The following is a 22735-nucleotide window of genomic DNA, read 5'->3' on the forward strand; positions in this document are numbered from 1 at the left end:
CTCCTCTCCTCTCCTCTCCTCTCCTCTCCTCATACAGACTTTTTTTTAATGCACTTTCAGGATCTAACAGCCATGTACACTCCAAGAGTATCCATTTTGTACACCCAGAAACTCCCAACCTATGACTATCTCTGTGTATCACCGCAACGTACTGATAGAGGATTAAGGACAGATAAGAACGTGACAAATTCCAGCTGAGGGCAGCAGAAGTCCTCCCCCTTCCTTCTTCGCCCTGCCCTTGTACAGACAAGGAAATTGTTGCTATATAATTCCCCTCTGCTGCTGCTGACAGCGATAGTGCAAACTACCTACAGGATGGTGGCAGTGTTTTGCACGTTAAATGCTATCACCAAGAGCCACCTTTTTAGCTAAATGAAATAACAGCTGTTCTCTATAGCCAAGAAATTACCTGGCATCCAGCTATTTACAGCATAGATGACCCACGTTGCACAGGCAGCGTGGTGCAGAATTCTCCCTTGGGCAAAGGAAATGGTTGCTGCTCGTCAGTGTACAAATTTCAGCTTCACAATATCTGGTTCAGAGCTCACTTGGGAATGAGCATATCCAACCTGTACATCCCAGATCAGCCACCTTGACACTGCCACGGGGTATGCAGGACAGACAGCCACAGCTGGCTGCCACATACAGGAGCACACCCTTCCAACATGTGAATGTGAACTTGTACTCAAAACACTGTGCCAGAGGCTGTGCCAGGTACTCAGAACACTGTCAGTGAGACCTTCTATCCCAAACTGAAACCAACAAGCCAAGAACTTAGACATAGCCCATGATAACAACAGTTGCCCAGGGCACACCACCCCCATCCTCCATTCAGAGTAGAGCATGCAACCCACCCAAGTGTTTGTAGCTGGGTAGCTGACACCTGAGCTAAAGGCACTGCAAGTGAATACAGCAGCACCACAGCTTCTGCCATACTGCTGTTTGGCTGCAGCTTCAGACACCCTAACTTTGTTTATGGCTGATGATTGCGCACAGATTGTACATTGCACTGGACATGAACCTGCCAATACTATTTGCCTATGAAGTGCTTTGCCTGTCTGTGACCCCGTATACATTGTCATGCTAAATGTGTGGTATCAATTATTTCCATATCAACAGACAATGTCAAATGCTGGAGCAGGACTTCTTTGCCAGTCAGCCAGAAAACACAGATGGGTTATCAGAGGACAGAAAGATTAATGATTAGACAAGTACGCCTACACTTCTTCCTTGTGAGCCTTGTTACAACATGGAAACTGCCACAGCCCTCCAGGTTTCACTACAGTCATTCTCCATTTACAGACAAGCAAATGATGGGAGGACGAAGTTCAGGCTCTCTCTCCACCATCAGGCGACCACCCACCACACTTCATCTAGCTGTAGTCCTACTAACTCCACTTCAGCATCAAAGCTCTCCTTTAAAACTATATGTGTAGGGAACTGTGTTAAGCACATTGTCTGGTGCATTATCAGGCATTAATACAAGCTGTTAGATAAATATGATTAAGAGCCCATTTTAAATGAGCGTAATGAAAACAGAAAGCTCCTTCCAGTTTACTTCACCATGTGCCAGGCCTAAACATATGACATTTAGCTCCAGTTTGGGTGACAGGGACTTGAAATAGCCTCAACTAAGCAGAAAGCCAAAATGTCATTCTGTTTAATTGGCATACATTTTCCAAGTGCCTGATTTTCACAACAAATATCTTAAAGGCAGCTAATAACAAATAACAGCCAACCAGTCAGACACACAAAAGTCCTACAGCACAACACAGACAGTACGCATTAGGCTAAGTAAACTGTTATGACTCATCATTCATAGGTACGGACCAGTACTCTCCCTTCACTCACCTGAACATAGTAATTTACCTAGGAATGGGTTCTGGGGTATTACTACATAATTCCACAGAATAGTTTCCATAAAATAAAGTATTTGCTCCTCAGCTGTATTGCAGACAGGTACTAAGTCCATTTTACTTTGATTTTATAATGCCTCTTATGGATAGAACTCAGATCTGCCATCCAAAACTTTGCCAGTTGCTTCATTACACAAAGCTTTAACCACACATTTCTGCATATTTCACAGCAAATTCACTTGCTACCGATGTTCCAAAGATAGCTGTACATCTCCATAACTTCTTGCATGTAAGTATTCATTCTTAACAAGATCAAATTGCAACACCTGCACACTCATATACTTTCCTGGATCAGAATGATATAGTTTTGACTACTGGAATAATCAGATTAAGATACAGCAAGATTTCTGTTTTTAAATCTCATCTGGCAGATGCTGAAGAACAGAACGTGAAATACTGTATTTTAAGCAGAAAAAAATAAAACTGATTTTTTAACATATACTCATGTCCTTATGGACCTTTGGAAAATCAAAAATCCATAAGCTATTATTCATTGTGAAATTGGCAGCCCTGCTCACGGCAGGGGGTTGGGACCAGATGAGCTTTGAGGTCCCTTCCAACCCCTGCGGTTCTGTGATTCAATGAAGTCTGAGAAGTCAGAGATTTAAGTCTTCTATTTTGTACTTCTACAAGCAATAAAATGTATGAGATATCACACAGTTTGATGGTTGTTTTTTTCATCCCTGGGAGCTGAGTTTAGCAGGAATTTAAGAGCAGTAGTACATTTTACAATTATTTTGGTAACTGTAGCAACATGAGTTACAATCACAGAATCACAGAATCGCAGGGGTTAGAGGGGATCTCAAGTCCAACCCCCTGCTAAAGCAGGTACCCTACAATAGAGCACACAGGTGGGTGTCCAGACAGGTTTAGATATCTCCATGGGAGACTTCACAGCCACTCTGGGCAACCTGTTCCAGTGCTCAGTCACCTTTACTGTAAAGAAATTCTTCCACATGTTAGTACAGAACTTCCTATGTACAAGTTTTAGGCCATTACTCATCGTTCTATCACTACACACCACTGAGAAGTGTCTGACCTCATCCATTTGCTTCCTAATCCCCTTTAGATATTCATAAACATTTATCAGATGCCGCCTCAGCCTTCTTTTCCTCAGGCTGAACAGAACCAGGTTACTCAGTCTTTCCTCATATGGGAGATGCCCCAGGCACATCGTTATCTTTGTGCCCCAAAGACATGCAGCATTTCAGGGAGTTTCTCCTTTAAGTTCCACGAAAACTTACTATATTTATTCCCAGTGTAATTCTAACTCGGCTTTTCTTATTCAAGTTAAATCCATGAAGTATGGGCCTTCTTTTTCTTTACCTAGAGCCATGTTGACAAAGCATGCCCAAGACAGTGAGTGTTCTATGGCAGCAGCAGCACAGGCAGCTTGAGTGCTGAGTAGTCCAGCACCACTGAAGGGCTCTACAGAGGATGCCCTCAGCACCCTCTGCCTTCCTTGGATACGTGGAGCTGCAGCCCTGCCCCACACCAGCCAGTCCTAAGATGAAGCTGTCTCCTCCTGCCTTAAAAAAGTAAGTAGTTCTTTAAGTTAAGTAATTTAAAGTAAGTAGTTCTTTAAGTAAGTAGTTCTTTAAGTAAACAGCAGAAGTTCTGGGGTCGGTCTGATCCAGAACTGTGGCAGGGAGTTACCTCTGCTCAAACTACAAGCAGCTCTCACTTCTTCTGTAAGCACCTCAGGCCAACAATTTTGCAGATGTCAAATAGATTTTAGAAGCTCGGTATAAAGGCATGCCATTACCAACAGGAATCTCACTAGTCAAAGCAGAGAAGAAAACAGTAATAATTACAGACTTAATAGCAAAGCTGTTCTTTTTCAACGTTCCCTTGAATTTCTGTTTGTGTGTTTCACACGCACGCACAACCTTATAAACAGTTTCATTTGAAGTGTTATAAGGGAAGAAATTGAATACTCCAACTTTCCAATTCAGCTAATAAAGATTAATTATGACACATAGGCTTTGAAACGTTTGCAATCAGGAGTCATATTAGAAAGCACTAAAGCAATATATAAACCCTAATAGCAGCATAAAATCACTAACAGCAAGGTGGCATATATCATAAGGGATTAAACCTTCCAGTGAGCAGACACATAAAAGTCAAGATGAGGTAAGGCAGTTTGTTAGCCTGCAGCTTTAGCTGAGGAGAAGGCATGCTGCACAAATGCATATAAACCCTTCTGCCTTGGCTATGAAGCAAAGTAATTGTGGGGAACATACCTGCAGTGTCACGGGAGCTGCACGGAGAGCACTAGCATGCAGCTGCCAGCGGGTTCACCCTATATGTGCTGCCCCATGCAGATAAAGGCAGGCTGTGCAGGGCCAGCAGAGCTGCAGGTGGGTGCTCCCAGCAGCATGACGTCAGTGGCCCTGAAGCCACAGGCACAGGATGGCACCGGGGCCATAAACACAAACAGCCCATTATGGTTATGGACCTGGAAGCAACCCATGCAGGCTGCCCTCAAGCAATAACACAGGCAGGGGAATGTTTATGACACACTCCTAAGCTGCAACACAAAACAATGACTGCTGGGGTATGCCTGCTTCAGAATTAGTGTGTAGAACTGATTGAGTTGGTACCCTGTAATGCTACATATGGATGCATTATCATATCAGAGAAATATACATCTAATGCTTGCGTGTGGTCTAACGTTTTACTCTTGAGGTTGGGCTGTAATTTGGATGCAGCATGGTTGAGCAGGTCAGGAAGCTGATACAGGTGACAAATAAATCTGTTAAAAGAAAATACATGATTGGATAGCAATAGAGAGAGGGGTTTGTTTTACACAGCTCCTTATGCAACAGGACTGATTTGGCCTTGGGCAGGGAGATACCAAGGTCCTGCAGAAGACAGGAGTGAGGACTTTGATCAAGCATTCACGTTCTTAGTTGCTATGGGTTTTGTTGTGTCACAGCATGTTGGGTACACTTGTACCCAGACTCTTAACATCAACAGGCAAACTGATCTGTGATGCAGATCTTTATAGAAGTTAATTATTCTTGTGAAAGGTAAGGAATGAGGACAGAGACAAACAGTAAGCCAGCTAACATCTACGTATAGACAACCATAGGAGCACAGGCATATCAAAACAACTCCTTTCAAAATGAACCGTTTACACCTTTCCTAAGAGAACTTCAAAAGTAGCGCACTTCCATTAGGGCCTTGGAAAGAAAACAAGCTTCACCCAAGCAAAAACTTAGCAGGAAGCATCAGAGTGACTCTTCTATTGAACTTGAGATCAGCAATTATATCTGGAAAAGTCAGCTCTTGGGGACTGCAATGCCAGCTGCTGAAATTATGATGAGGGAGAGATGAAAACTAATAGGGCTGCCTGAAGGACCGAGGAAAATGCAAATGTGGCATTAGAACATCTGTGGAAATAAAGAGTCTGAGGTAACAGTTCAAACAATTATCTGATCTGCTAGGAAGGGAAAAACATTTATACATAACCAAAATAACTGACCCAGAAGGAAAACTATGGCCCCGTGTTCTCTAAGAATATGTCATTTTCAGAGGCTGCTTCACTACATTTATCTAAATTTTCCTTGTGCTATTGGTATGGAAATTTCCTCTCATTATCTGGACTTTGCCTGGTCAGATCCTCAAACCATAATGTATTTGTTTTTCTAAGGCATCCAGTAGTAAGAAATAAGGGCACTACTGTACACAACTCAGCTTCACCAATGCAGAAAAGAAGTAGATGAGCTCAGTGAAACCAGCAGAGATATCTTGCATTCCTGCGTAGTGAATGTACACAGAAAGCAGAGTAAACATTTAAAAGTTAAACAATATCCCCGAGCATTTTGAAGTGAATACTTTTAAGTGAATCCTCTTCTTAGGATGAGGATAAAAACAAACAATTACTAAGCAGTGGCTCTCGGCAAGACTCTTCAACCCATCCATCAAAATCATATAAGTCACTTTAAACCAGAGGAGATCACAGACCCTAAAATATCAGGTTGCATGCACAGAGCTTTCAGCAGCTTGTTTGCACTGTGACAAGCCCTGCTTTAACTTCACACCCCTTCCACCTAAACTTCTTGCTGTTGCTGCCCTCTCTTTTCCTTCTGTGCCACTGGATCTGCATGTATCTACATGTGCAGCAAGCATGTGCAGGTAACAACATGCACATCAGCATCTCCCTCTCCCCTGTTTTTTCACTGGGAAGGACACAGCTTCTGAATTAGCACATGAAAACCTGCTGCTAGGTCTTCATACCACACTGTAATTGCAGAAATAAGATAAATTACCAGACAGAAAGCTGTTAGAAGTTAAAAATACGTTGCTCAAGCTATCGCTTCTTTGCTCATTAGCCATTCTACAGGCATACGCACCAAAAATGCACATCATTTCTTTATGCCTCTCCAATGCTTCCAGCATTTTTTAGGCAGAACAAGCAGTTCAGCTGTGGCACAGAGCAGCATGCAGGGGAACACTCCAGTCACATCTTCCTATTGGTCTGCCATAAGCCTGAGCTGTTCTCAAGCAGTCATTGCATTACATGAAAAGTAAGTAATAAAACAGGGCAGGGGGAAGAAAGTGAGCAATTTGAGGAGGGGTGTATCAGTCTCAAAGAGACTCCAAAGAATAAGCAGGCATTTTCTGCAGGGTATGTGTTGGCTGTAAGGGTTTCTGGGCTGATTTTTTGTAATTGGAACAAAGCTGTTGACTTCTGAGACCATTACCAATTTCCAGCAGCTAAGGAACCTCTCAGATCTTTCCTGTTTTTGATGATAGGCTTCAGTTCAGTAAATTGTAAAGAACCATTAAAGTAGGGGGAAAAAAATCAGTCCCATAATTGGAACAAGTTTCTCATGGTCTGCAGAACCATTCAAATAAGATGCAGTGTCAGGGCCTGTGGCTGATTACAGCCCAGCTGGGGGCACGCAGTCAGACCCTGCATTGTGTCACTATTAAACTGGAAAACAAGTCTTTTCACCACAAGTTCTGTGACGTGTGGCTACCTTTAACTGTTGGATAGAGTTTCCAGTCACACTTAATCATGCAAATCTATGTATCTCAAGCAAAATATGCAAAAATACATATATTTGTATTGTTCCCCAAATCACAAGTGTGAGATGCTCTATGAAAACTCATAGTTCTAGCACTGAGTGGCTGCAGTATTTTCTTACTAATAGGTGGGCTGCAAGCTGGCAGGCAGCATCTAAAGAGGAGGAAAGAAATACATCACATCTCTTAGCTGGCTTTTCCTGATTCCATTTACTAGGATTTAATTGAATGAGTGCAGAAGAGCTACCTAAAGGCCATACATGTGACAGCAGTTAGTTGCTCATAAGAAATTTCAGAAACATATCTTAGTTTTCTGGACGCATGTTTTCCCTCTGATACCAATCTAATGATAGTAATTAAAGTGATTTCGACTGTCAGAGATTTGATCAGCAGACTGGTGTTGCTGCTTAGATCTGCTGGGAGTCCTGCACATAAGAAGTTGCAGTTGTTAGACTTTGTGGATCACACTGCCTGCACTGCTCAGCACCAGCCCTTATAGGTGGGAAATCAGCAGTGGGTGCTCAGGGCTAATTCTGTGCACTCACATTTCACAGCATATGAAATATATGCTTACATATCACGTAAGTACTTTAAAGAATATGCCAGCCTCACTAGATCTTGAGGCTGAGAGAGACCTCTCTGTTTTTCAGGTGTTCAAAGTGTGCACATACAAGCTGTTGATTTAACTGATGGCCAGTTCCTCTTTTGTGATACTATTTCAAGGGCTATAGACTTAATCATCACTGGATAATCCGTTTGGCCTTTTTACTTCATCACTTACCTGTCTTTCCTTACAAAAGAGATGCTGAGAACTGAGGTGAGGCACCAACACAAACCAAAACAGGAAAAAAACACACTTAGCTTTCACACACGGCCCCAGCACTGACACTGGTGCCCAGGGAGCCTGAAAGCCCCCACACTGCAACCCTTCATTAATATTCAACCATCATCTTTCTGCATCCTTGGATTTCGTGGCTCGCTTGAAAGACTTGACACATACAGGACCCTCAATATACCAGCCTGAGGGGTATTTTTAGTTTATATATGCATGTATATGTAAGCTGTTTATATTTGCCGTGCTTTAATACAGCATAAAGATATACAAGCAGAATATAGATGACAGTGTTCCAAGAACAGAAGCCCTCTGCGGCTCTCTCCCACTGGGTTCCGTGCTCTGTGCCAGCACAGAATGAATTTCAGCCCTCAGACAGTTTCCAAGTAATCTCATTTCTGTCATCCTCTCTGAAAGATGGGAGACAGCGGATGGATGCCTCAGACGAATTTGAAATAAACTGTAAGGGAGACAGATAGATGCTGTTATCTGGGCCTCCTCTGCTGCTGAAGGCTGAAGCCTCAACTGTGCTCAGGTGGAAAATTCTTGTCAGCACAGATGGTTTGTTTTGATCACGCTATGTCATTTAAATGTTATAATAATAATAGAAATCGGGTTATTTTGTGGCAGCAGCCACTTTTCAAGGGAAGTTAAAAGCAGGTGGGCACCAAGTTATAGCTAACATTAAGCATGGCAGCAACACCCAGCAATCTACTGTGTAGGTGATGCTGTGAGACATGCCATAGCTTGCCTGAGACGATCCACTGCATCTGTCAGCACACTGTAATGCAGTGGTACCAGGTTTTAATTCTGCCCCGGAGTAAAGAATTCAACATAAACAACCTGCTTATATATGTCAAGTCTTATCTTTAAATGTATATTGGTAACTGGAAGCCTAAGAAAGGCATCAACATCATGCACTGCAGGTGTTTTACCTCCAGCCTCATTAAGAACAGAGCTTTCCTGCGGCAGACCAAGGCTGTGAGCACTCTTTTCATCATCCCTGGCCTCCTGGCACCAGAATAGCATACTGGCCCTCACTGCCTCAACAGCCATCACTCACCATGTCCTTGGGGAGTAGGCATGCTCAGTTGAAAGCTGAAGACATTAGTGAAACTGTGAACCATAAAACCGTTTCTATTGATATTTGTTTCCTCTGCTGTTGCTGTAAACACACTTCTCATTGAAGAAGGCAGCACCATCACCAGGCTCTCCACATCCCTTCACAGGCCATAGGAACAGTACTACAGGCCATGGTGTCCATCACATACTGAAAACAGTTTGATAAGGTGCCAGGTGGGGCACAGGCAAAGATGCTGAGGGGCTCAGGTCAGACTAGCCCTGCCAGGCCCCCTGACAGACATCACACACCACAAGCCATGCTCCATCACTCTGTTAAGCTGGAGCAGGGCCAGAGCAAGCAAATTGGCTGCCCCAAGTCCCATGTCCACTGTGGCCCAGCACCAACCTCCACTCTGAAAGCTGCTGCAGCACAGGGCAGCAACAAACCCAGGAATGGCACCACAGGAAGCATAAATGGCACGATGTCACCCACGAATCCAGGAGCATATACACAGGATCTGCCCATGTTGTAAAACTGAGAAACTGCAATATTTTTAGAACATTACAGCTGGCTGTAAACCCTTGATCTATATTGTCTGGCACAATCACCAAAGGCTGGGTGGCCCCTGTGTTCCTCAGGAGCTAATTAACCTATACAGTCAAGTCTTAAGTTATCTCACAACCTCTTTAAAATATCGTATTAAGAAAGAAAGCACAGAGAGATCTGAAGCATACACACAAAATAAAACCTTTAACTTCCCTGTTACCCAGTAGCTTCCCTACCCAGCACTTATACAAGAACAGCAAAGGCAGTATTTCTGAGCCTCTCCCTTTCTTTTTATGATCATTATACAACAAGATAATTAAGTTCAGCTGAGGTCATCGTGCTTTCATTGAGTTCCCAGTCCTGACAATGGAAACCTGTGTCTGATATCTGGTTCACAGAAAGATTTTTAACCTTGTTTCCGCCCCCACTACTGTTATAAAACTCTAATCTGTGTTGGCTGCTTATTTTTCTTAACCTTTAGAGGCTGTAATGTTGTTCCTTTGCAAGCTTTAAGGCTGCAAAGAAAGCAGGCATATGTTACTACATAGTTCAAACAACTTTGAATCAATAATGAAATACAAGATCTAAGTATAACAGTTCCAAGCTCAGTCTTAAATACAACTTTTCTGATATTTCACCAATGAATTCTACCAGCATGAAAGTTTCCTTAGAGGTCTGAACTATGAAGCTTCAGAGCAAAAGGAAATGAAAAGGAGCAATAAAATACTTGAATGAGAACAACACACTAACCTTCAGCTGAAAGGATAACAAGTCCAGTCAGGTACAGTGAATCACAGCAATAAATCACAGCTGTGTATGAAACTGCCATCACAGGCCTCTCTACAAGTGTGTGGGCAACAACATCAACAGATGTGGAATTCTGAGTTTCGGCTACCAGGACAACTACCACCACTGACAAAGCAGTGCTGCTGAAGTCATTGCCCCACCTGCTACTCCCGGAACCACAACAGCTGTGCTCACAGGGGCTTCAGCTTCACATTACTTTGGCACTTGCATGTCTTTCAAATAACTTCAGATAACTCTCCAACATTTTACACTGAGCTTACTTCACCTTGTTCGTTTTAGTCTGTTAATTCAGGTGTGCAACAAATAGTCCCAGGTTTTGAGCTGATTACAGAAGAGCCTTAATTAAAATGCCAGTTAAAATGATAGTGCAATTACAGGGATGTAGGCATTGACAGGTTTCCCTGAGCAATGGGCTTTTACGGCTAAAGGTAATGATTACATTTCTAAGGAAAAAGATCTTTATTGTGAACTACCGTCAGCCAGCAAAGTACTTGGAATGCATACATCAGACTCCCCCAGAAAATAATATTCTGGACAAATGGTTCTTCTTAAGGGAAATGCCACCATAGACCTGAGACCATAAAGACAGCTTTGATTTTTCTGTTCAGATAACGTTGCCTCATTTAAAGCACAATATCCATGCCAATGTAAATTTTAGTAGGCATTTAAATAACCTATGAAGTACTGATAACAGTGCAGAAGAAATACTGGTACAGGCTGCAAACTAAGAACTCTGCATTACTTTGCATCTGTGCATTGTACTTCTGCACTGTTGGCCTTTAACCAACACAGAGATAAGGTATCATCGTGCAATGATCAAGTAAATTAGTAACTTCTGACGCTTTAGATGTGTTGCTGTTCAAGAAGTGTATTCCAAAAGATGCTGAACAACCCATGTGAAACCACCAGTCTGCTCATTGCTGGTCCTTGGCAGCATTGCTGCTTGTTCTCCCATCAAAACTTTGCCCTTGGCCACCTCATAAAACTTTACAGGTGTGGTTCTGCTGCCCGCATACCATCAGTACCCACCTGCACCACATGTTCATCTTGGAAGAGCACCCACAGGCCGGAACGTGGGCCTACCAACTTCATCTAAGGCCATCCATAAGTCTGCCTAAGCTGGGGGCAGTGGAGAACCTGGAACTTTACATCTCCGAATCCCATGTTAGAGACCATAGAGAATTGAAACTGCAGAAAATGCATTTGATGGCAAACTACTAATTAAAAGAAAAGGCATATAGCTACAGCTACTGTGCTATTGCCACCTACAGGTATTCTTCTCTTCCTTAATTACAAAAAGTAACACAGGGAAACACTCTGCCCTGACACTCTACTCCCATATGCGCTGCTGTTCCCATGTAACTCACTGAAGATGCAACATCATCAACTCTCCAGCTACAGGCTACAATTGAACATCTACTGTCAAATTCAGTCAATTGTCCCTTAACTAAATGTGGAAAATCTTTGAAAAGTTAAGTGGAAAAAAGGGTAAAAATAAAACTTCTCTTTTGCTAGAGAAAAAATAGGTAGTCCCAGTCTATAGTGGTGACTATAGAGCTCGCTGAGGGAAGAATAGCCATGAATATATCAATCACAAGGGTTTCTGAATGCAATCCTTAAACTTATCTGAATTCCTGTCTTTGCTACCAGCGCTGTCATTTCCAGATATGCTGCTATCTGCAAATGTCACAGGAAAAATAAAAGAAGCTGTGAGTGCAAGCTGTGTTATGAAAAGCTGAAGAAACAAAAATATCAGTAGAAGTGCATAGTCAGAGTAATAAAATAAAATGCTTGTGACACATTCTGCTCTTATCATTAAGCACAGAACTGAAATGTGTTGAGAGTGCAAAGGCGCCATGGCATGTGAGGATGGGCATGATAGCTGGAACGGAAGAGCTTGAAAACTAGAGAAAACTGCTTTCTTGTTTTAGGAGGCCACTTTTAAAAAGTGGTTTTCACTGAAAATAAGGATCCAATTGTAACAGGGCTTCCTGGCTTTACATGAGTAGATAGGTGCCAGTACTGCCAGACAGATGAGTGCTGCTATTTGGAGGGGTAGACTCTCAGAACAGATAAGACTCAACTTCAACTTCAGCTATAGCTGCCCCACACCATGTTAATATTCTGTATATTCACAACATTACCAGCAGAGCTAAATCACTGTGACTAACACCTCAGCTATAGCTGAGCCTTGTAATTATTTCAGAGCCAGAGAGCCATGATGTATCTATTCTGAAAACAAAATTAGTTAACATATGCATGTATACAGAATACAAATGATGCTGATATCTCTGCCATTCATATTAGTTAATCATTCTGGTCCAAATGTAGATATTCCTCTTGGCATGTCTTTTGTCATGTGTACGTGCATAAGAAGAATTATGAGCTGACAAATGAAACATGAACACCACTTAAACACCACATAGTGAATAATCCCAATTGGGTGTGAAGTGCTGTGCAATAGGGTACAAAATACATCTTTTCCTACAGTGGACATCTGCAAAGCACTACCATTTCAGCAGAGAAGCATCTCCAACTACAGAAGTTCCTTGCTGCAAGGACCTGGGCTTTCCCCTGCATTCTCTAGTATTATAATAGAGATGTTTCTTGTCATTTAGGCAGATAAAATCTTAACAACATGGTCTTCATTCTTATGAGAAAAAAGTAGAACATTAACCTTTAACACAGTTTCACTTCCATGTTTCTTCAAAAATATTAAGCCTTTAACCTTCTAAATAATTTAATTATAGCTGTGAATCATAAGCAGCCCATGAGCTTGGAGCATGAACTCCTTTTGATCAAGAACATTATCTAGAGATTGTGTCAGAGCTGTGTGCATGGAATTACAGCCTTTTAGATACAACACTGCATGAGTCTAAGAGAGTTAGGAGCTTCAATCCTATCATCAAGATATCTTAGGAATTTAAGGGCTGGATTTGTAGAGATTCACCAACACAAAGCCATCACAAAGTATCTGTTTAATTCATTAGGAATTGGGGCTTTGGCTCATTAGTAGTGATAGCTCAGCTTAGAAGAATTCTCTGCTAAAGCCATCTGCCCCTTTCAGATACCATCCTCCCTCCTAGCAGAGCTAGCTCAGCATCTGGCAAGGGACATGCCCCCTCACTTGGGTGTGCTCACTCACCACGGTGTCAGTCTGGGTCCCTTCCAGTGCATCCAGATACAATTTAAGAAGATACATGACAGCTGTATGATTTGCCAAGCAATCCCCTCTGCAGTGGCAGGAATCTCTAAAACAGAGATGAGTGAAGTGCTTGGGGCCAGGGTCACTAACACAGCCTTCCCATAAGCAATCCCTATTTGCAATCCGATGTCTCAGTGGCACTCAGATAGGAGCACAAGTTCAATTGCAATTAACAGGGACCTACACTCCCTGCTATCTATGTCATTGTCAAATATGAGAATTAATAACAGCTGAAGTAAAGTTCCCTTGACCTTGTCAGCTAATGCAGACATGACCTGCACTTCTAATTCACGGTTGTTTGTTTTACTGCAGGTCATTATTCTCATTAATAGCTAAGCTGCTGGCAGATTCCTTGACATTTTGGATGAAAGATCAATCTGGATTTAATAAAGTGATCAAGAAGGAAGAGGTTATAATTCTTTTTCTAAAAAGTCTGCCAAATCAACGGCGTTGTGCAGACTGACATCATGATAAGCGGCAGCTTATTGATACAGCAGTCCGTTTGTTAATCAGGGTGACATAATGCAGGTCCTGTCTGGCAAGGCCAAATGGCGCTGCAGGTCCACCAGCAGGAGGCCAGCACAGTGTCCTTTCAGCCAGAAGCTCAAGGTAGGCAGCTGACTTATTGAAAAATAAGGCTCTGTACAAAGCCCAGTGGGCACAGCTGGAAAAGCTGGTTTCAGAGTGCTCAGGGTCAGGCTTCTGCCCCTGGTTTAGAAGCTCACCTAGAAGGGCATGAGTGAGAACACACCATGCACCCAGAGCAGGAATCACACTGGTAGAGAGAGAGCATTTCAGCACAACCAAAGCTGAGGCAGAGCTTAAGTACATGCAAGGAGGAGATAATGGGAAACTGCTGAAAACTGTTTTTCAGATAACGTTTTCTCTGTGACCTCTCAATAAGTGAACTTTTGCTGAACTAGTAACTGTCTTTACCCATTGCAAGCTCACCAGACTGAATCAATCATGTGTTGCTCTATGTAACTGAATATTTATCGAGAACAAAATTAGAAGTAAACACAGCAGATCTGTAGTTTCCAAAGCCCATAACATTCACACTGGAGTATATTGAGAATTCTTAAATTTAGCAAGTGAATTTGGTGGAAACGTCTGCTAAAATTGTACATTTGAAGGTAGCAGCAAGATGCATTAGCACGTAGTAAGGCATGAAATTGCCTCATAAAGGAAATTGCTTTTGAGAAACACAGTCATAAACATCACAGTGAAATTACAGATAATGATTGGTATTTTTGTGCTACTTCACACAGCCTGCTCTGACACTTGTGTTGAGCAAATGAGTAATGAACTTGACTCCAACTGCTGAAACTGAGAAGAAAGGATGTACTGCGTTATCCTTGTTTATCATGCCTTGGTATAAGCATGGGATGAAGTGTGTGCCATTTTGGGGTACACCTAAACTGAAAGAGTTGGTCCCTTCTTCAGAAAAAGGCTCTTTGCAGCCTGCAGCACTGCAGTACCTGCAATAGATAAGCAACCAATCAACCTATCATGTCTGTTCTCTACTGGTTGAAAAAGCTTCCTGCTGAGTGTGACACATTGTGATTTTTTTTAACCTACACCTATTTACTGACTAAGACCCTCATCCCTCAATTGTGTGAAATGGGACAGTCGCTCCATCAAAGAAAATGGGGTTTTAAAGTGCAACTATGACCAAAGATGTTTGGGAAGAAGTCTAGGAACATCTGAGCTGTTTCCTCAGCTGAGTCAGATGAGTTTGAACTTGAGTCACTCTCAAGAGCTCACAAGTGGATCAAATGGGAGAAAACGGCAACTTAAGCACAGTTATAGCTGGAAAAATTACTCTCTGTGTAGAGGTTATAATAAAGCTTGATTTGGCTTAGTTTGGGACAGTGGAGTTGCAGTGGTGGAAAGTGCAATTAAATAATGCTCATTAACCATTAACAAGCGCTCTACACCTGCAAAGAGCTCCTCAGTAGTTAGATACAGACTATCATTCTACACAATAGTCCCGTGTCATATGCATTAGTCTCATTTTCTTGGTAGTGGAAATTGAGGCCTTCAGATGACATATCTCAAATTACAGTCAAATATCTTCCTTGCAGATGGCTTACCAGTAGGCATGTGATGAGCCAACCACAAAATTCAGCTGCGATTCCTTGAGTCTGTGACTTGGGCTCATCTTGTAAAAAAATCCCTCCCATGGATTAGGAAATCCAGGAAGAAAGTAATCGATACATTTTCAGGGAGAGGCTGGAGACTTATCTGAAGTCAGCAAAGCAGCCTTATGCAAATAGTGCGTTCGTGGGACTCCCAGCCATATGTTAAAGCTCCCACACAAAGGAGTTTCCTTTATCTGAACTGCCAAAGAAAATGAAAACACACATGTAAAGTTTTGGAGAGTTGCAAGCCTACCTCAAACAGCCCCATCTGATCCACTGTTCAGAAAGACAAATAGCTGCTGCTGCATGACCAAGAGCTAAACTTTCCTTCAGCCTCTTTGAGCTGACAAATGCATGGGCTCACTCACAGCCTCCAGCTACTTTTCTACCATATGCTTGTGTGCTGCCAGTGCAAGAGGCAAGCCTGACACCTGAGCAGCCCAATGTCACCTATGAAAGAAAGCTCTGAGGCATGTAGAGCCCATCTGGATCAGATCACCATGGAAAACTTCAACATAAATTATTCTAGTCATAAGTGAAATCTAAATTGCTAAAATGTCTGCTCCTATCAACCAGCCATTTGTCAGGATTCTTGAAATCAGGTATGGGGACAGAGAGAAGCACATAGTTATCCCAAGGTCTTTGGTGAAGACCATACACTTCACACAGAGGGTGGTGGCGCACTGGAACAGGTTGCCCAAGGAGGCTGTGGATGCCCCATCCCTGCAGGCATTCGAGGCCAGGCTGGATGTGGCTCTGGGCAGCCTGGTCTGGTAGCTGGTGGCCCTGCACATAGCAGGGGGGTTGAAACTGGATGATCATTGTGATCCTTTTCAACCCAGGCCATTCTGTGATTCTATGATTCTATATCTATCTAGCATTTACCCCTCTAGCAAAATAACCAGCCTCAGGGATGGTGCTTGCCCTTTACAAGATCAAATACAAAAAAGAGAAATGACTACTTACTGTCCCATTAAAACAACAGTTACACAAATGTCATCAGCTATACCCAATTTTCAACAAAACCCAGAAAAAACAATTTTTGCTAATTAAAGCTCAAAGACCTGTCTTATAAATAATGCATATGTGAATGGAGAACACTAATACATTCAAGACAGTTTGACATATAAATATATATATATATATATATATCAAAAAAAGAACAATTTGGGGATCTTCAATACTTTAAAATACCCAGAAAAAGTCAAGTCCTGCTACTCTTACCAGCCTTGGTAGCCAGTGACTAAGTTCTACTGAGATTTGAGAACAGAGATGATTTTACCCACATGAGTTATAACATCAAAAGCAAAGTTACCTGTAGCAGGTTTGGTTCCTGTTTTTTCTCAAGGTAGCTCAGTTTTTGAGGAAAAAACCTTCCCGCTGTTTTGCCAGATTCTCCTGTTTTTGCTCTGAAATTCTTTTAGTCTTCTGAAATCAGATTATGTTCTCCATGCTGCAGGATTCATACTGGGTTCAGGAAGAAATACATACTACTGACCACTTAGAAATTCCTCAAGACTAAACACGATAACACTGAATATGATACCTACTGCAAATCTCAGCATAGGTTCAGATCTGATTTCCTCCACATTAAAGCTGTCATTGCCCTAGCTATCTAAATCTTGCCCATCTGATCAGAAACCTCAGGTGGAACAGAAGCAGGAGAGCTCGATGACCGCCTCATCCTTTCAAGCCCTCTTTGCGCACTGCATGTGGTTTGTGCGTCCTGTCCTTGGCAACTTTCCTTCCAGCCTACCCACTTCCACCAGAGCCATGCAGCAGCTGGTGGTAAGCACACAGGCTGCTGATGGAGTGTCACAGGAACAGCACACACACGTGTATAAGCAAGAGAGCTGAGACAAAGTGAAAGTGTCATCGGGGGTGGGGAAATCAAGTTTTCTGTAGAGTCAACACATCTTGCTCTAAATATTCACTTCTCAGCTTCCCCCAGCTCCAGAAGAGAACTTGTGGCCTTCACATGGCTGGATGGATCAAAGAGCATGTGTACATCGCAACCGAAATGCCTAAGCTACTAGATGCTTGGTTGAGTTTTTTGTTCTCTTAAGAGATTTCACCACGTCTTTGCTTGGTTCCTTGATTTAAAGGAATGTATTTGAGGAGTGTTGCATGCAAAGCTGTCACCTTTCACTTGTTCACATCCAGAAAAAAAGGAAGTAAGACTGTAATACAAACTGAAAGGAAATGGTTTTATCACAGACGTGCTCTTTTGACCACTGCCTTTAGATTTCCCACAGTGTGGGAGCACACTACGCAGCATTAACAGTACAGAAAAAGATTTCAGCAAAGAGTCAGGCTAAGTAACTTGACACGGTAATACTGTGTGGATCTTCAAGGACTAGATCTAGACTGCAGTTTATCAACAAATGCTGTAATAGAGTTCTTGCACATAATTACGCTGCCGAGTTTCTAATATATGCTATTCCTCATCCTTAGCCTAATGACTTTCAGCAGAACAGAAGCAGCTTCCAAAATGTGCGTCATTCTGATGATGTACAAATCTTCCCTAGGATAAAATAATCAGGTTTTAAATCGGAGAAATATTTTCTCGATTCACTTAAATCATGATGGTAAAAATCAATATAAAACGTGATGCAAACAGGTAGAAAATTAGATAGATAATTGCATTTCACTTTATTTCTGTAAAATACAGGAGTAATTTCTCTCTTGACATTTTCTCCAATCATTCTTCTATTTGGCCATTGCAGAGAAATTCCCCAGGGTTACCAGAACCCTTCTGTGCTGCATTACTTACTGGAGCCAGCTACAGAATCGCAGGGGGCCAGAACATACAACTGCAAACCACTACTGCTAATTTTAGGATTTGCTCCCATGCCCTTCTGCAGGCTGCAGTCACTTTGACAAACAGTTGGAAAGCGGCTCTGAATGCAGTAAAGAGCTCTGTCTTGTAAACACTGCTTTTCTTACATTGCACAGTTGTTGATAAAGAGCAAGTAAATCCCCGCACAAACAACCAGACAGTAAATTCAAGTTATTACTTTATTTTCTTTTCAAGAACAGATTAACACTGCACCACTGTCATGAGAGATAAATTGGGTTGGACCATGACCTTCCCTACACCAAGAGTAACAGTTCTTATGGTACATCACAAAAACAGGTAACAACCATCTCTACAGTACACAGGGGCCAAATAATTTTGGTCAGGGACTGAGTAGAGCTGAGGAAGAGGTAATGTCCGCAGATCCTCACCAAATACAGGTGGCAATACAAAGGACGTAGGCAAGATGTAGCTGTGATCCTGCACAATCCTCCAAAGGGGACCGTGCTGTTGCTCTGCGGTTCTTTTCTGTCATTTACTTGTCACTCACTCCTGTGTTGTGTCCTACCACAGTAACAAGTCCTGTCCTCATGGGGAAGAGTAAACCCAGGCTTCAAAAAGGCCACTTGCAGTAATTTTGCTCTTCTCTTGTCCAAGAGGGTCCTTGGGCCAGCAGGTCCTGACCTCTTGATGTCACTGCAAAGAGCTCCCATGGCGGTCCTGTCAGCTCCCATCAGTTTATCCAGATTTCCTGAGGTTTACAGTTTCTCAAAACTCCCAGTCCTGAAATGGTAAAACTGAGATTCTCAACTTTCATATTTTCCAATAGTACAAATTTATGATTACAAAGAAAAGCTAAAAAAAATGTGTCAAGTGTCACCAGGCAACTCATAAAACAGATGGCAAAGAAAAGAAGTCAGCGCTTGCAATCTCATTACTTAGGGAGGTCTGACTCATCTCCGCTAAGTACAGGAGCTGGCAGGTGGGATGCAGACCACCTCATAGCTGCCACAAACAGTTGTGCATTCTGCTCCCAAAACCTGATGTAGCAAAATAACTGATTAATATTGTGGAGTGGGTTGGCAGAAACAATTCAGTCATGTTACAAAGTTCAGCTTAGCTACGAGCTGGGTTCTTTCTGCTGTTGCCCAAGGAGATCACTGCCTCAGCAGTTGCTGAATAGGAGTAACAGATGAGGCTCTTCAAAAGCAAAACTACTTGATTGCTTTCCTATTTTCTGACTCTGATTTTGTGAAAAAAAAAAAACAAAATGATGAAGTTGCTGAAAACCGAGCAATGGAAAAGCCAAGCCAAGGGGCAATTAATCCCAGACATTGCTGCAACTGCTTGTATGGTTCCCCAGCCCTCCCTTGCTTCCAGCAATTGGATAGTGACAACTTGCATAAAAATGTATTTAAGTAATTCATTAGTAACAGTCCAAGTCAACTGTTGTTTTGGCACAGTTCAGTGTTAAGTTTCCAATTTGAAGATGCCAAATCTAACTAGGTCCTTGAAGTATCTGTGAATTATATGTGTTTGGTTTATGTATTAGAAGCACTTTGTTTTGGTTTTATTGTTCTTCAGTCATGATATAACTGTCTCCTTTAAGGCCATTTAAATGGTAATGCATTTGGGGATCTTTTATTAACACCAAAATAGACACTAGAAAACACCTTTATCAAAGACAGGAAGTGCTTCTTGTATATTTAGGAAGTAAAGGGATTTAAGACATTGTAAGCCACAATTCTGTGATACAATAATTCTAAAAAGATGGCCTTTTAGAGATTTTCCCATCTGGGAAACAGCATCAAACTACTCTATTAACAGGTCCAGAGGAAGACCACTAAGATGATCATAAGGCTGGAGCACCTCTCCTATAAAGAAAGGTTGAAGGAACTGGGCTTGTTTTAGCTTGGAGAAGGCTCTGAGGAGACCTCATTGTGGCCTTCCAGTACTTGAAAAGAGCATATAAACAGGAGAGGGAACGGCTGTTTATGAGGGTGGATCGTGATAGGACAAGCGGGAATGGTTTTAAACTGAGGCAGGGGAGGTTTAGATTAGATATTAGGAGGAAATTTTACACACAGAGGGTGGTGACGCACTGGAACAGGTTGCCCAAGGAGGTTGTGGATGCCCCATCCCTGCAGGCATTCAAGGCCAGGGTGGATGTGGCTCTGGGCAGCCTGGTCTGGTGGTTGGTGACCCTGCATACAGCAGGGAGGTTGAAACTGGATGATCATTGTGGTCCTTTTCAACCCAGGCCATTCTATGATTTGATTATTCTACTTCCACTGTGCAAAGAAAAATGAGGAAACATCCAGCACACCCCAGTTAAATGAATCTTTCTGTGAGAGGTTCTGAATTTTCTAATGAGTGACCACAGATCTGTTTGACCTGACGACACTCAGCCTTTCTGTTCAAACTGAAACTTACAGACACATGCACTTCCCAAAAGGCCATGGGAAACATGCTTATTTTATCACAGCAGAGCTGGTTTCAGCAGCAGACCTTCAGGAGCAAACCCACACAGCTGGGAGTCAGCCTCAACCTGGCACACACACAGGATTTGTGCACCAGAACAGCCCATGAAGAATAGTATGGGTTACACATTAAAGACCACAAGTAACCTTAGAAAGTAAGCTTTCACAACTGAGGGGCAGGAACAGCAGCAGACAGAAGAAGGTTAAGGTGGAGACAAGTTATGAAATACACCATATGCCACATTACGTTGCATGTTGCTTTGGTGCACCTAGCTGCAATCACAACTACAGCTGCAACCTATCGCTGAGATCCATAGTGGAAATTCCTGCGTGCCGCTATGTAGTCTGCTTCCTTTATTAGATAGAAGCAATTAAACAGAAAAATAAACCTAAGCAAATCGAAACCCAAAAATATATGCAGACAGCAATGCTGTCATTTGTTTGCATGCCGTATGTGCCTCAGACTGTAATTCAATTCTCTTAAAACAAACCAACCAGCCTAACAAATTGCTATCACATCGCCTCCTACACACCTGTTGACCTGGCAAAGTACAAAGGTAAAACTTCTCTGCTTGATGAAAAGCACAGCTCCTGCAGCACACAGATCGTGGTCATTCTTAATTCTGTCAGCTCTAAAGGAAATCAGGGAAAAATGCAGCATTTAAAAACATTCGCTTGGCACAAACAGTTTGAAACACGGATATATTAATGTAAAGAAGCTTCATACAATTAAGAACGAGTAAATACAGTCCGACGCACTGCAAAAACTAGGCTCAGCTGTGGCTATATGGCCTGAGATTGGACTTCTCTCTTAACCATGAATATCCCAATCCACTTAGCTTTAACAGCAGTATTTTCTACATCTAGTGAAAAGAGTATTCTATACAAAACCAAAACATACTGTACTTTTGTTGAAGTGAGATGCTCAGTTCTTTAATGGAGCAACTCAGAAGCAACTCAGAATATTATTCATCATAAACATCATTAATACAGAATTAAAAGTGCATGGTGATAAATAAAACAGGTACCACAGCCTACTGCATGCTGATTCTTTGCTGTACCTGAGAGTCTAACTGGAGTCACCAAGGGCAGATGGGTGCTACCACTGCCTCATGGTAAAGGGGACAGACATATTCCGGGTATTTTTTCCAAGCTTGTTTTATCTGCACCAAACCAGCTCACTCTTTAGTCTTCACATAATATTGAAATTTGTTCTGCTGCATATTAGCCCTAAGACGCACCTTTTAATGCAGAAAGTGACACACCTTTTAATGCAGAAATCGATAAGTGAAAACCCATTCAGAGAAGACTCATACATACATCTATCACACAGCACTGTAAGGGAAGGAAACAACTTTCTGGTTCCCTCCTCAGTATCTCTTAATAGATTAGTAGAGATTTCTTGTGAGCGTTCCCTCCAGTACTCACGCTCCACAAGAATGTCAATAAAGCCTCAGGAGTAATGGTTTGAAAAGCAAATACAGGCATTGAGGCAACATATGGGCAATTGATCGTGGTGCATCGCCAGGAAACGAGAGTATGAGTCAGTGCAACCAGCAATACAGCAGTATTGCAAGCTGGCAACTAGACAGATGAGCTCCCAGAGAGGAAATGAGAAGCAGCTGGAGTTGTCTCACTGCACACATCAATCTCCAAGCTAGACTGTCTCCAAACAAAGGTATACTGGTTTGTCAGTGCCCTGCATTCGATTCTAGAGCCTGAAGCACCCAAAGCACCTCCTATGACTACACAAGTGTCTACACGATAGTTTCACCAGTGCTATTAATTTCTCATGCTTCCCTACAAAAGAGACCCAGTTAGAAGAATGAGGCTATGTTTGCTGTAGCTGAAGCCCAAGAACATCCATCTCAATTTTCCCCACACTGCTTAGCACCCCTTTGGTTTTTGTGGCTG

The 22735-nt window shown here is 42.3% G+C and overlaps 1 protein-coding gene across 3 annotated transcripts in view; it reads right to left on the reverse strand.

The window, feature by feature from the left end:
- Nucleotides 1-22735, reverse strand: part of TMCC3 (transmembrane and coiled-coil domain family 3) — a 108000-nt gene that overhangs the window by 43393 nt on the left and 41872 nt on the right. Inside the window, exon 1 of one of the 3 annotated variants that reach the window (XM_032443937.1) lies at nucleotides 16860-17341. The exons of 1 other annotated variant lie outside the window; for it this stretch is intronic. The gene's annotated coding sequence lies outside the window, so the exon portion shown is untranslated. Of the gene's footprint in view, nucleotides 1-4159; nucleotides 4243-16859; nucleotides 17342-22735 lie in introns of those variants that run through there. One more of the 3 variants, XM_015858317.2, reaches the window with a different exon arrangement.

Source organism: Coturnix japonica, chromosome 1 (assembly GCF_001577835.2).
Source record: "Coturnix japonica isolate 7356 chromosome 1, Coturnix japonica 2.1, whole genome shotgun sequence".
Taxonomy (NCBI): Eukaryota; Metazoa; Chordata; class Aves; order Galliformes; family Phasianidae; genus Coturnix; species Coturnix japonica.